The following is a 14,756-nucleotide window of genomic DNA, read 5'->3' as shown; positions in this document are numbered from 1 at the left end:
TCGGTAGTGTCCCATACCAAGGCGGGAAGACCACCCAGTTATTTGATCATTGTTGAGGCCTTCGTAACTTCCTTTGAATAGAATATTTGGAACACTATCAGGAGTTGTTCCAACTTCTAACACAATCACCAAACATTGGGAGTTCCTTCCCAAATCGTGATACCAAACGTGTTCTATCTCGCCATCTATTTGAGGAAGAACATGTCGTTCTTGAAGATCTTCATCTCGATTGCATCGTCTTGAAGGTTGTGACAATCGTAATGTCTCATCCGGTAGGTCAGCAAATGAAGGCTCTTGAGTCGAATCCGATGGTTGTTGGTTCTCCATCTCCTAAGCGTCACTACTACAAAGAAGCCACAAACAAGAATTGAAAGTAAAATGTTATCTTGCCTAGATGTTGTTTCTTTTATAAAGAAGGTTTTCATCTTGATTTCGATAGATATCATCGATGAAAAGCCTCCACTGCCTTTGTTGCATTTGCAAGATTCTTTATTGGCTCTGATGTGTATTCACTAATATCATATCTGCACCAATGGACAAGATATTCTAATTTATTTCGGCGCCGCCTTGAATCTAAGACTTCTTCTATTTCAAACTCTTCATTATTGTCCACTTCTATAGGAGGAGGTAGAGCTTGTCATCTTCTTGGTATGTCCACTGTCTTGTATGGTTCAAGAAGAGACACGTGGAATACTGGATGGATTTTCATTGACTCTGGTAGATGTAAACGATATGCAACTGGATTGATTTGTGCAGAAATAGAAAATAGTCCTAGCCTTCGATAGACCAACTTATCACAAGGACGAGTGGTCTTGATATTGTGATGAAATAGCCATACCTTATCACCCAAGACGAATGATGGTTGTTCCTTTCGATAGACATCTGCATTGACCTTTTGTTATTCTTGAGCCTCTTTTAACTGCGCCTTCATTGTTGCATGTGGCTCTAATAAATGAATTGCTAAATCTTTCGCCGTAGGATTATCAACTTTTGAAAAGTCAAAAGTATCAAGTCATGGATGATAACCATAATTAACAAAGAAAGGTGTTTGTTTTATAGAAGAATGTACCGTGTTATTGTAAGCAAACTCTGCCAATGGCAAAAGAGTTGTCCAATCATCTTGTTGGTAATTAATGGTACATCTTAAATATTATTCCAAAATTTGATTAACACGCTTCGTTTGTCCATCAGTTCGAGGATGGGATGCCAAAGATAGTTTTATATCTACTTTAAGAATCTTAAAAAGAATCTGCCAAAATCTTAATACAAATTGAGTTCTCCTATCTGATATAATATCCTTAGATAATCCATGATAGCAATAGATATTGTCAAGAAAGAGTTTAGCTGTTTCTTCACCTGTGATAGATTTTGTACGTGGTACAAAATGTGCCATCTTGGTAAAACGATCTACTATCACGAATATAGAGTCATAAGAACCTGAGATTGGAAGATCCGTGATAAAGTCCATAGAAACAGAAGACTATGGTTGTTCTGGAATGGGTAATGGGTGAAGAAGTCCAAAAGGTCGATGACGAGGAGTTTTTGATCTTGAGCAAACATCACATGATTGTACAAAGTCTTTAACTGCCTTCTACATTTGAGGCCACCAAAAATCCCTAGATATCAGCTCCAAAGTCTTATTATATCCAAAATGTCCTGCTGCTGGAAAGTCGTGACGAGCTTGAAGAACACGTAAACGTGCTTCTCCTTTTGGAACATATAAGCGTCCTTCGAAATAGAGTAGGTTGTTCTTGAATTCAAATTTAGAGGGATCATGAGATTTAGAAAAATTATTCTTGATATCATGAACAAGAGGGTCTAAAGACATACTTAACTGGACTTGCTTAAGAAAAGTTAAATCAACAGTCAATATTGATTTTATTGCTCAAATATGAAATTGCTCCGGCTTCAAGAGAATCGTTCTTTGTTACTCAAAAGCTGCATCTCCTTCTTTTGGTGCAAGATAAGAACGTCTAGACAAGGCATCAGACAAACCTTGTTGTTTTCCTAGCCGATAAGTGATGATGAATTCGAATCTTGATAAAGACATGCTCCAACGAGCTTGGCGACGATTTAATATGCGTGCTGACATAAAATATTTGAGGTTCTTGTGATCCGTATACACGATGACTAGACTGGAAGTGCCTTCTAGATAATGACGCCATTCTTCAAAAGAATCCACAATTGTAAGAAGTTCTTTGTCGTGGATCTCATAATTGATTTCTGTTGTTGAGAATTTTCTTGAATGAAAGGCTACTTGATGAAGTTTGTCATCTGTTCCCATTTGTGATAAAATTGCATCCAGAGCAAAGTCCGATACATCTGTTTCCATAAAGAATGCTTTGGAAAAATCAACACGATACAAGATTGGTGCAGAAACAAACTTTGGCTTCAAAGATTCAAAAGCAACTTCCTCTTCTTGATTCCATTGGAGTTTGTCTTTACAAGTCAAACGTGTAAGTGGAGCTGCAACTCGAGAGAAGTCTTTGATGAAGATCCGATAGTAGTTGGCAAATCTCAAAAAATATTGGACATTTCTTACCATTTTTGGAATCTTCCAATCTATAATAGTTTGAACTTTCTTAAGTTCCATCATAAGTCCATCATTTGAAATGATATAACCTAAGAAATCGACTTGAGTAGTGTGGAATACACACTTTTCTATCTTGGCATAGAGTCCTGCATCTCTTAATTTTTGTAACACACGACGGACATGAAGTTCATATTCATCTAGATTCTTAGAATAGATCAAGATGTCGTCTAGATAACAGACCACAAAATCATCCAAAAACTCTCAAAAAACATCATTCATTAGATGTTGAAAAGCTATTGGTGCATTTGTAAGTTCAAAAGGCATGATGTTGTATTCAAAATGTCCATACCTAGTTCGAAACGCACTCTTCCATTCATCTCCTTCTTTGATGCGTACTAGATTGTATGCTCCCCGAAGATCTATTTTTGTATAGATCTTAGCTTGATTCAGCTGATCAAAAAGTCCTGATATTAAACGTAGTGGATACCTATTCTTGATGGTAATCTTGTTGAGACCTCGATAATCAACACACATCCGCAATGATCCATCTTTTTTCTTCACAAATAGAATTGGAGCTCCTACCAAAGATTTAGAATGGCGTATGAAATTCTTGGCTAGATTTTCTTCAATATACTCCTTGAGTTCAGCTAACTCATTTTGTGATAAACTATAGATTGGTCCGAATGGCGGTTGTGCTCCTTCTTGAAGGTCAATTGAGCAATCATAGGGACAATGTTCCGGGAGTGTATCCGCATTCTTTTTTTCAAATACATCTTGAAATTCTTGATATTGGCTTGGAATGCCACTTGAAGTCTTTTTACCAATAGAAACGGGTGTGGCATAAATAATATATGGTGATTCTTTCATAGCAGCATGTAAGAAAGCTTTTGTACTTATAAATACGGGTTTAATTGAACTGGACTTATGACTCTCTACTTGATTAACTACACTGTTAGTTATACTTTTAGAGAAAGTAAGAGTTTGGGAAATCCAATCTATTTGAGGGTTGTATTTTTCTAACCACGATAAACCTAAAATGATTGGACTAGGGGGAGATCTAATGATATTAAATACTACAAAACTATTATGACCATTGATTATTACTTCTATAGGAAGGGTTTCGTGAGTAATATCTCTAGAAGACAATGGACGACCATCTATGACTTCTACATGAACAGGTTTAGTTTTCTTTACTAAAGATATGCTATGTCTTTTAGTAAATTCTTCATCTAAAAAACATGCTGAGGCTCCTGAATCTAATAAGGTAGAGACTTTGTAATATTTAGGTCCTAAAATAATATTTAATATAAAACAAGGAGAGGGCTCTGAGGAGAGAATAGGACCTTTACTAGATGTTGTACAAGGTTCCAGCCGCACGGTCCCTATTGTAGCTGGACAAACTCGTTTTCTGACATATTGTCTTCTTTCACAGTCATACTCCTCATTTTGTGATTGCGTCGTTTCTTTGGACAATGTTGAGCAGTGTGCTTTGATTCTCCACAATATAAATATAATCCTTCTTGACGACGACGAGTCTTTTCTTGCTCAGTAAGAGGTTTGAAACGTACTGCATCAATTTGCATATCCTCTACTTCCGAATGTATGTATTGAAGAGGTGTTGGTGTTGCCATTGAATTATAGTAACGTTGAGGTTCACTTGTACGATTCTCAAATCGAAATTCAAAAAGGCGATTGTCACACTTCACAGCAAAGTCAATTGCTTGACTCAATGTTTGAGGATCAGGTAAGTTGAGCATTAGTTTTATTTACCTCACATTGTAATCCGTAGAGAAATTGGCTAATAAGTGCAGCATCATCCGACTTGATATCAATTGCAAGTTGTCAAAATTGTGAAGCATATAACGTTACTGATCGATTGCCTTGTCGTAAAATATGGATTTTATTGGTTGCAACATGAATTGCATCATGTTCTCCATACATGGATCGAAACTCCACCAAAAAAGCCTCTAGATTATCCAATATTGGATCTCGTCGTTCAAGAAAAGATGAAAACCATGATAGTGCTAAACCTGAAAGAAGCGTACCAATGAATCTAACTTGCGATCCTGGAGTTGGATAGCTTTGGGATTGAAGTTCAATCACAAGTTGCACTTGATTGATAAATCCTCGAAACTTGGATCTGGTGCCATCAAACTTCTCGTGTAGGACAATTCTTGATTCTCTAACATTTGAAGGGCGTTCCACCATAGGAGAAAGGACATGGTTTGGTGCAGATGTTGAAGCAGCTCCAACCATTTCTATATCTTCTCTTCTTGCCAATCTTGTTGCTCCTTGTGGTGGTAAATTGAGTTGATACATTGCAAGCATTAACTCCTTCAATTGCTCTTGCATTTGTGCCATTGCACTCTTCATTTCAACAAGTTCTGCCATGATAATACTGAGAAGGGAGAAGATGTCTAATATTACTCAAGACAAATAGAAGAGAGGACTTGAGAACAAAGAAAATACTAAGGAAAATATCAGTTTAGAAGAGGGTAATCCGCCACTTTTAATATGCTTATATCTTATTAAGAAAAAGGGGTAATCCACTCTTAATCAAGATTAGACAAAGCTTTGATATTGTAGGTGTACTCTTGTCAATCAGTCAAGGACAAGAACTCGATGAAAAAACAATTCAGATAAGTGAGCCTTCACTCAAAGAGATGTAACAAAATATATATAAACAAGGATATATATTGAAAGAGAAACTGGAATGGCTATTGCCAAAAGACAAGAAAACTAAAGACCCTTGAAACTAGACTAGAAGCAAGAAAGGAGTTGACAAGAGTGAAGAAGCCTTCACTCTTGTCTCTTTATATACTATTTAACTAAGGGCTACGTGGCGATATTCTATAGGACCTCCAATATATGTTGACTTTGTAGGACACATGCCTTGACTTACAAGGCAAGTTTTTCTACGTGTGGGCCACATAGTTAGCTTGATCTTCAAGCTAACAACATGTGTGGCACATGGCCAACTTATTGACCACGTTTCTAATCCAAAAAGTCAATTAAAGACATCTATGAAGTCAAAGCAGTGTCTATGAAGCTTCTAGAAAGCTTCCATATTAAATACTATAGAATTAACTTACTTTTACCTACTTTTACTTATTTCTACCTATTTGTATATGTAATTACTAGCTTACATGATTATGTCCATGACAATAGCATAGCCTTGGACAACTATGAAAAAAATTGGCTGGTGCATCTAACATGACTACTAAAAAGACAATTATGTCAAGTGCCTATGGATTGTGGCTCTAAAAAAAATTACATCTTGACTAAAATTACTTATGACTTGAGATTAAAACTAAAGTAATTAAAAGAAGAAGTATATACCTTCCTTAGTAGATGATTGAGAGAACATATTGAGTGAGACATATGAAAAATAACCTTGAGGTTGATTGACACCTACGACTTAAGACAGAGGTTCAAGGTAACAAAAGTAAGATATGATGTTATCTTTGGTATATCATAGCTAGAAATGGAAAATAAAAAAGTTGATTGAGTAGCTAGGACAATTTCTTGGAAAGTTGGTAGATGCAAGGTTATTCTTTGTACCTCCGCATCAAAAAAAGAGGAAAAATAATGTACAATTAAAGATTTATTTATAAGGACGACTTTTATAAAGAAACAAATATAGCATAAGCAATCGATATATATATATATATATATATATATATATATGGTGGTTTCAAATCTTATATTAGTAGTAGAAAAGACAATCAAAGGAATAGAAAATGTAGATCAAATCATTTAAGAATATTGAAATGTCTTTCTTATCAATCTACTTAGTAGCATTCTTCTTAATCAATGTGCCCTCTTTCAAATTGAAGTATTGTTTAAAGCCAAACTAGCAAGTTGACTGATTTTTCACCTAGCACTAAATGAACTTGAAGAGCCAAAGAAGATATTAGATAAACTCTTTAAAAAAGGCATTATTTGTGAAAGCACATCACCATAAGAAGCACATGTATTCTTTGCATCCATAAAAGATGGTAGACTTTGGCTTTGCGTCAACTATTAACACCTCAATAAGCAAACTGTTAAGAATACATATTCACTTTCATGCATGGATGATCTTCTTGACCAACTTTGAGGCACAACCATCTTTAGCAAATTGGATCTTTGGAGTAGCTATTGACAAATACCTATTGCAAGAAAGCATATAAAAAAGACAACATTTTATATACGCTATAGATATTTTAAATGGTTGATTTTATCTTTTGGCATCACTAATGCTCCAACCTCTTTCATAGGCCATATAAACAAATTATTTTGGGACCTTTTGGACAAGTATGTAATTATCTTCATTAATAATCTCTTCAAATATGATAAAATTTCTAAAGACCATGAGCAATACTTACACAAAGTATTGCATTGGCTATAAGATAGTTGCTTTTATTGTAAGCAATTAAAATGTGAACTTTGAAAGCCAAAAGTCACCTTTTTGGAGTATATAGTATCCTCCAAAGGCATGCACATGGAGCAAGATAAGATAAAAGTGGTAGAGGATTGGCCAATTCTTAAGGATGCTTTTAAAGTCTACTCATTTTTAGGCCTTGTTGGATATTATTGCTATTTTGTTCAGCAATTTTTACACATTGTTGCATTATTGATAAACTTATTGGAGAAAGATGTCGTCATTTGAATGGAAACTGGAGTAGCAAAGTACCTTTGATAAGTTGAAGGAGGCACTCATTACTGCTCTAATATTGTAATTGTATGATATTAACCTTCTTTGCATACTTGACATTGATGCTTTTGACTTTGCTATTAGAGTGGTCTTTCAACAAGACTTTAGTAGGGACCTTCAACTTGTGGCATATAAATTACTCAAGCATAGAAGGAAAGAGTACAATTACTCTACACATAATTAAGAGTAATTAGCAATTATCATGGAGACCAAACTTAAAGGCCAAATTGAGAGATATGACATACATCGCTACCATTAGTAGTGTCATTTCAAACTTTAGCAAAGATGCAGAATAGAAGGAAGCTATATATTAGGATGTTTATTTTAAGATGGTTAGTAATTGCCTAAAGATGCATAATGTACATTATCAAAATTATCATCTTAGTGATGGCTTACTCTATTTTAAGAAGCAAATTTAAATACCAAATAATGTTATATTTTGGATATACATACTTTAAGAGAGATATGACATTCCAATATTTAGACATTTAAAGCAAGAAAAGACTCTAGAATAAATCTCAAGGACTTGATTTTGGATAGATTTGAATTGCGATATTTGAACTTTTGTACACTCTTATAAGTCATATCAATATAATAAAGGATGCATCACAGCGTCTCCTAGACTATTGTAGCCAATTCTACTATCTTTGATATATTGGGAGTAGGTAATTATGGAACTCATTTCGTATATGTCACAGATGCCTCATAATTATATTGCAGTTGCCATTTTTATAGATCAACTCTTGAAGAAACTTCACTTGGCTATGGTTTGCTCACATTTTGATGCCTTAGTACTTGCATGAATCTTCTTTGATATTGACTTTCGTCACTATGGATTACTTTATATCATTGTTTCAGATACGATTCCATACTTCATAGAAAGTTTTTGGCAAGCCTTCTTCAAGCTATTAAGTACACAACTTGCCATGTCTACAACCTTTTATTTTCAAATAGAGCATGCAAATCAAACCTTAGAAGATATGCTAGAAATATTTGTGGTAGTTCATTTCTAATGACTAAGATAAATATTTGACGCCTTTAGAGTTTACTTATAATAATAGTATTTAAGTAAGTATCGATAATTGACTATTTTTCTTTAATACTGATTAGCATCCAATTATTCTAGCAATTCTCTATAGTCCCATCAATACCAAAAACCTGACAATGGAAGAATTTATACAAAGACTTACAACAACCTTACAAGAGGCATGACATTGCTTCTTTATTATACAAAATGAATAGAAGCAATCGCAAATAACCATTGATAATATAAGATCTTCTAGGAGGGTGATTAGATTTTATTCTCTAACACTTGTCACTTACTACATCAATCCAAATCCATAAATTGGCACCTCAATGGCTTGAACCTTTCCATATTTTTGTAGTGACTTTTGATGTCAAATACCACCTTGAGCTTTTACCACATATTCAAATCCATCAAGTCTTCTATGTTTTACAACTAAAAGAATTTCATACCAAGCCAAAGCACTTTTTGGATTGAAACCAACGACCAATACCACCACTAGTTATAGTTGAAGATCAATAAGAATATGAAGTAGATACCATTTTGGAACATTGCTAGCTTTGACATAGCAAATGATGTCTATGATTTTAGTGCAAAGAGCTTTAGAAAGGTTATCTCATCCATGATGTAATATGGGAATCTGTAAAAAACCTCACACATTACCTTGAGACAATTTGGAAATATCATCAAGAGCAAAACAAGGATGTTCCATTGTCATGTTGTGATACAATTATATGGTGAAAATATGACTAAAAATAAATTTTTAATTAATATTCTATTATATTAGTTAAAAAAAATCAAAATATTTTAATAAGGCTTTTATAAAAGCTTCTTAACCTATTTTCTTGTCTTAATAGCAAGTAGATAAAAGTTGATTAGTATTTTTATCTTCTAGAATATAGAAACTTTATTACTACCTTAAAAAGGTCATAAATTATTAAAATCAGAATAGAAGACATAAATGGTTGATATGGTCGATACTAAAATCAAGTTGAGGATAGGATTGGCCTAAAACATCCTTAGGATAGATTAGATTGATACCCAGGAGTTGACCATTTGTAAGACAAGATTAAAGTCAAACCTCTAGTTGTTAGGAACATAATCCTTAGAACCTCTAGAGTCAAGTTTCTAGAACCTTCTAGAAGCTTCTTAGTTGATAGGAGATGTTAGGAACATAGTCCTTAGAACCTTCTAGAAATAAGTTTCTAGAACCTTCTAGAAGCAAGTCTTTGGAATCTTCTAGAAGCAAGTCTCTGGAACATTCTAGAAGCTTTTTAGTTGGTAGAAGTTGCTTGAGAAGCTTCCTAAATAGGAATATATATTGGAATCGAGGCTGAAGAGTTCTTCAATCTCAACAACACATCTCTTAGAGCTCTAGCTCACCTCTCTAGTGATATTCTTGTATTCATCTGATTAATCTACTTCTTGTCAGTTCTTTTTGAACTTCTTATTAGATCTCGAGTCTGTATTTCTGTGTCCGTGACAGTTTATCGAGACTTCACTCATCTCAGATATCAACGTTATTTTCTTCCTCATTAAAGTGTGGATTATCCCTCTGCTTGGAAGTGTACTAGCATTTTAGACGTTGCGGATTACCCTCCTCTAAACTGATACTTCTTTTGTTACAATATTGGAGTCTTATTCTTGTTGAAGAGAGTGGATTACTCCTTTTCTTGAAGCTCTTAAGGCATTTTAGAGGTTGTGGAGTACCCTCCTCTAAACCAATATTGTTTTCTTGTAGAGTCATTTCTGGTCTTTTTTTAGAATGGTCGGAGGCCAAGACATTAGTATGACGGAAAGTTTAGAGTCCAAGTTGGATGCTATCATGAATGCCCTCGCTACGTTATTGCAAAGAACTGCAGAGATTGAAGGAGTCGTGGCAAGGCTTCATAATGATGGAGTATCTGGAATGGCACAATCTAGGTTGCACCAGCCTCAAACTTCTGCACTTGGAGAAGCAACTTTGCATCAGGTTCGACAAGCACCGCTGATTCTACAACATAAAGAGCCCCAAGTTAGCCTTCCAGATAAGTTTGATGGTATGCGTTCCAAGTTTTGAGGATTCGTCAATCAAATCAGGTTGATAACAGTTTTACAGCCCAAACGCTATTCAACGGAGGAGTCACGTGTAGGGCTTATTGGAACCTTACTTACAAGACAAGCTCTATCATGGTTTGCTCCTTGGTTTGAAAAATGATCGTCCATACTAAACAACTTTGAAATCTTTTTAGAGGCGTTTGTGGAAGCATTTGGTGAACACGACAAGGTTCGATGGGCTACAACAAACATCCGGTCACTACGTCAAGGGATGCGCTCTACATCAGTCTATGCATCAAACTTTAGACAATTAGCATGCGACATCAATTGAGACAAAGAAGCGTTGATGAGTCAATTCTATTGGGATTTAAGGGACGATGTGAAGGATTTGCTGTTAACTCTTCCTGATCCACAAATGCTCAACGAAGCTATTAGCCAAGCTGTGAAGTGCAATAATTGCCTATTCCAACACCACCAAGACCAACGTTCAAGACAACATACGGTTTGCCACGCCCCAACTATGTCGGCAAGCAATGTGAATACACATTCAGAGGTAGAAGACATGCAAATAGATGCAGTACCTGTAAAATCTCATATCCTAAAAGAAAAAAAGCGGTATATGAACGAAGGTCTATGCTTGTATGGAGGAAGGTCTATGCTTGTATTGTGGTGAAGAAGGCCACAAATTTGGAAACTGCCCCAAGAAGCAAAATCGACGTATTGTCAGGATTAGAGGCATGTTTGTTCAAGAAAACGAGGATGCCCAGCCACAATAGGAACCGTGCGGCTAGATAGTAAAATATCGCAATAACAACCAAGTTCCTTTCTTTCCGCTCAACCTGCCCTTTGTTTTACAATCCCTTTGCTTATTGGCCCTCAGAAACTGAGAACCTTAGCATTATTAGATTCAAGAGCATTTGCTTGTTTCTTAGACGAAGAATTTGTAAAGTGTCATAAGATCCCTTTAGTACAAAAATCCAAACCTGTTCACATTGAGGTCATAGATGGGCAATCTTTATTATTTGGTAGTATCACCCATGAATCAGAACCTATAGAAGTGACGTTCAAGGGCCATAGTAGTCATATTATTTTCAATATTATTAGAACTCTATCAAATCTTGTTATTCTTGGTCTTTCTTGGTTAGAAAAGTATAACCCATCCATAGATTGGAAGTTACGAAAGATGACCTTTCCCACAAAACCACCCAAGAACAAGCCTAGTACAAAACCTCGAATAGAGAAATCCTTATTCATTGGAGCAAGAGCATTTATAAGATCGTCCAAGGAAGGCACACCGTTTGTCATTTATGTGACTCCAACTACCGGAGAGAATATCTCAACAGCAAGTATATCTAAGCAATATAAGGATTTTAAAGACGTGTTTCAAAAGAAGAATGTCGACATGCTACCAGAACACCAATCATTTGATTGTGCCATAGACTTGCAAGAAGGAGCACAACCGCATTTTGGCCCAATCTACAATCTATTGCAGACAGAGTTGGCATAGTTGTAAAAGTACATCGATGAGAATCTATCCAAGAACTTCATCCGTCATTCAAAATCATCAACTGGAGCACCCATCTTATTTGTGAAGAAGAAAGATGGCTCATTGCGGATGTGCGTGGACTATCGAGGCCTCAACAAGATAACAAAGAAGAAACATTACCCGTTATTCTTGATTTCTGGTCTCTTAGAACAACTTGGATGTGCAAGGATCTTTACAAAAATTGATCTAAGGGGAGCTTACAACCTTGCACGAATCAAGGAAGGAGATGAGTGGAAGACAGCGTTCCGTACAAGGTATGGCCATTTTGAGTATAATGTCATGCCTTTTAGTCTTATCAATGCTCCAGCGGTCTTTCAACATATGATGAATGACATTTTCCGAGAGCACCTTGACGATTTTGTTGTCATCTATTTGGATGATATTCTGATATTCTCCAAAAATGAGGAAGAGCATAAAAAGTACGTTCGTTTGGTCTTAGAGAAACTATGCGAGCAAGGACTATATGCCAAGTTGGAGAAGTGTTTATTTCACCAAATAGAGATGGAGTTTTTGGGGTTCGTTGCGACTACGGAAGGCTTGAAGATGGATCCCAAGAAGGTGGAAGTAATCGTGTCCTGGGAGGTTCCGAAGACAGTTAGAGACGTACAATGCTTTCTTGGTTTTGCCAACTTCTATCGGATCTTCACCAAGAATTACTCTCAAGTTGCTGCTCCTCTCACTTGGTTGACATGCAAAGATAAGCTGGAATGGGGACCTCTAGTGGAGAAGGCGTTTCAAGACCTGAAGACCGCATTTACTACGGCTCCACTCTTGGTACATCCAGACTTTACAAAGGCCTTTTATTTAGAAACTGATGCTTTGGATTTTGCTTTGGAAGCTGTACTTTCACAAATAGGAGAAGACAAGAAGTTCCATTTGGTTGCATTCTATTCTCGAAAGTTCTCTGCTGCTAAAATCAATTATGAGATCCACGATAAGGAACTTCTGGCTATAGTGGATTCTTTCCAAGAATGGCGTCACTTTCTTGAAGGAGCTGCACATCCAATGACCGTATACACAGATCACAAGAATTTGGAGTATTTCATGTCGGCTTGAGTTCTAAATCGACATCAAGCTCGGTGGAGTATGTCGCTATCTAGGTTCGATTTTGTTATCACTTATCGACCTGGAAAGCAACAAGGACTATCTGATGCCTTATTGAGGAGATCGTATCTTATACCAAAGGCTGGAGAAGCAACATTTGATCAACAATATACGACATTATTGAAGCCAGAGTAATTTCGGCTTTGCGCTACTATTGTGCCAATTGATGCTGACTTCGTGAATCAGGTACGTGCCGTTACCATTGAAGATTTAGTAGCCATTGATATCAAGCAGCGCGCCAATGACGACAAGTTCAAGGTGGAGGGAGATCTTTTATATTTTGAGGAGCGGTTGTATATCCCAAAAGGACCAGCACGACTCCGAGTTCTTCAATATTGCCACGATTTTCCAACTGCGGGACATTTTGGATTCAACAAGACCTTGGAGCTTATTTCTCGAGATTTTTGGTGGCCCCAAATGTGGAAGGATGTGAAAGATTTTGTCTTCTCTTGCGACATCTGTTCAAGATCCAAGAATCCTCGGCATTGCCCTTATGGACTCCTACAACTATTGCCGATTCCACATTGACCATGGTCTTCAATTTCCATGGACTTCATCACGGACCTGCCATCATCAAACTCATTTGACAGCATCTTTGTCGTGGTAGATCGGCTTACAAAGATGGCGCACTTTGTCCCTTGTAAGAAGACATCGTCCAATGAAGTCACAGCAAGGCTCTTTCTCGATAATATGTATTGATATCATGGACTATCAGATGATATCGTATCAGATCAAGGAACCCAGTTTGTATCAAAGTTTTCGAGATCTCTCTTTGAGATACTGAAGGTGGATATCAAGCTTTCTTCAGCTTTTCATCCTCAAACTGACGGCCAAACGGAACGGGTGAACTAAGTCTTGGAACAATACTTACGATGCAGCATCAACTATTAGCAAGACGATTGGACCGCATATCTGTCGCTCGTAAAGTTTGCATATAACAACACTATCTATTTATTGACTCAATACACACCATTCTTTTCTAACTATGGGTATCATCCGAAGCTTGATTTATTGAGTCCGTCAACAAATAACAATCCAGCACCTGAAGGATTTGCGAAACAATTATCAAAGCTTCAAAATACGTTGAAGTTGCAATTACAATCCGCTCAAGAATCCTACAAGGCGTTTGCAGATAGATTTTGGAATGAAGCACCTACTTTCACAATTGAAGATAAAGCATGGCTTCTTCGACAAAATATCAAGACCAAGCGACCATGTGATAAGTTGGACTATCGAAGATTGGGACCATTTATCATCCAGAAGCAAATCAATCTAGTGGCATACCGTTTGGAATTATCGGCTTCTATGAAGGTACATCCAGTCTTTCATGTTTCTTTGTTGGAGCCTTATCGAAAGTCATCTTTTCTTGGAGGAGTGCAATGTCCGCCACCTAATATTGAGATCGAGAACCACGAGGAATACGAGGTTGAAAAGGTGTTGGATTCACGGCGAAGGTGGGGCAAGTTGGAGTATCTTGTTCATTGGTGTGGCTACGATATTAATGAACGAACGTGGGAGCCAGTTGAAAATCTTGCTAATGCGCTACAAAAGGTACAAGAGTTTCATCAACAACATCCTCATAAACCTAAGTTGATTCGATGATAGCTTCCTTCTGAAGCTTGCTCATTGAAGAATATAAGAAAGGGGGAGAGCACCACCAAAATTTGTAGTTGATGTAGTTATTTTCTCCAAGATAAAATAGAATTTTTTTAGTAGCCATAGTTTGGTCTTCTGATATGGATAGCCAAGAGATAGATACTATGCCAGTCAGATTATCTCAACCAACTAGCTCACGAAGGCGACCCCGAGATGAACA

Source organism: Physcomitrium patens, chromosome 2, assembly GCF_059467195.1.
Source record: "Physcomitrium patens ecotype Gransden chromosome 2, ASM5946719v1, whole genome shotgun sequence".
Lineage (NCBI taxonomy): Eukaryota > Viridiplantae > Streptophyta > Bryopsida > Funariales > Funariaceae > Physcomitrium > Physcomitrium patens.
Note: the sequence above shows the minus strand (reverse complement) of the source record.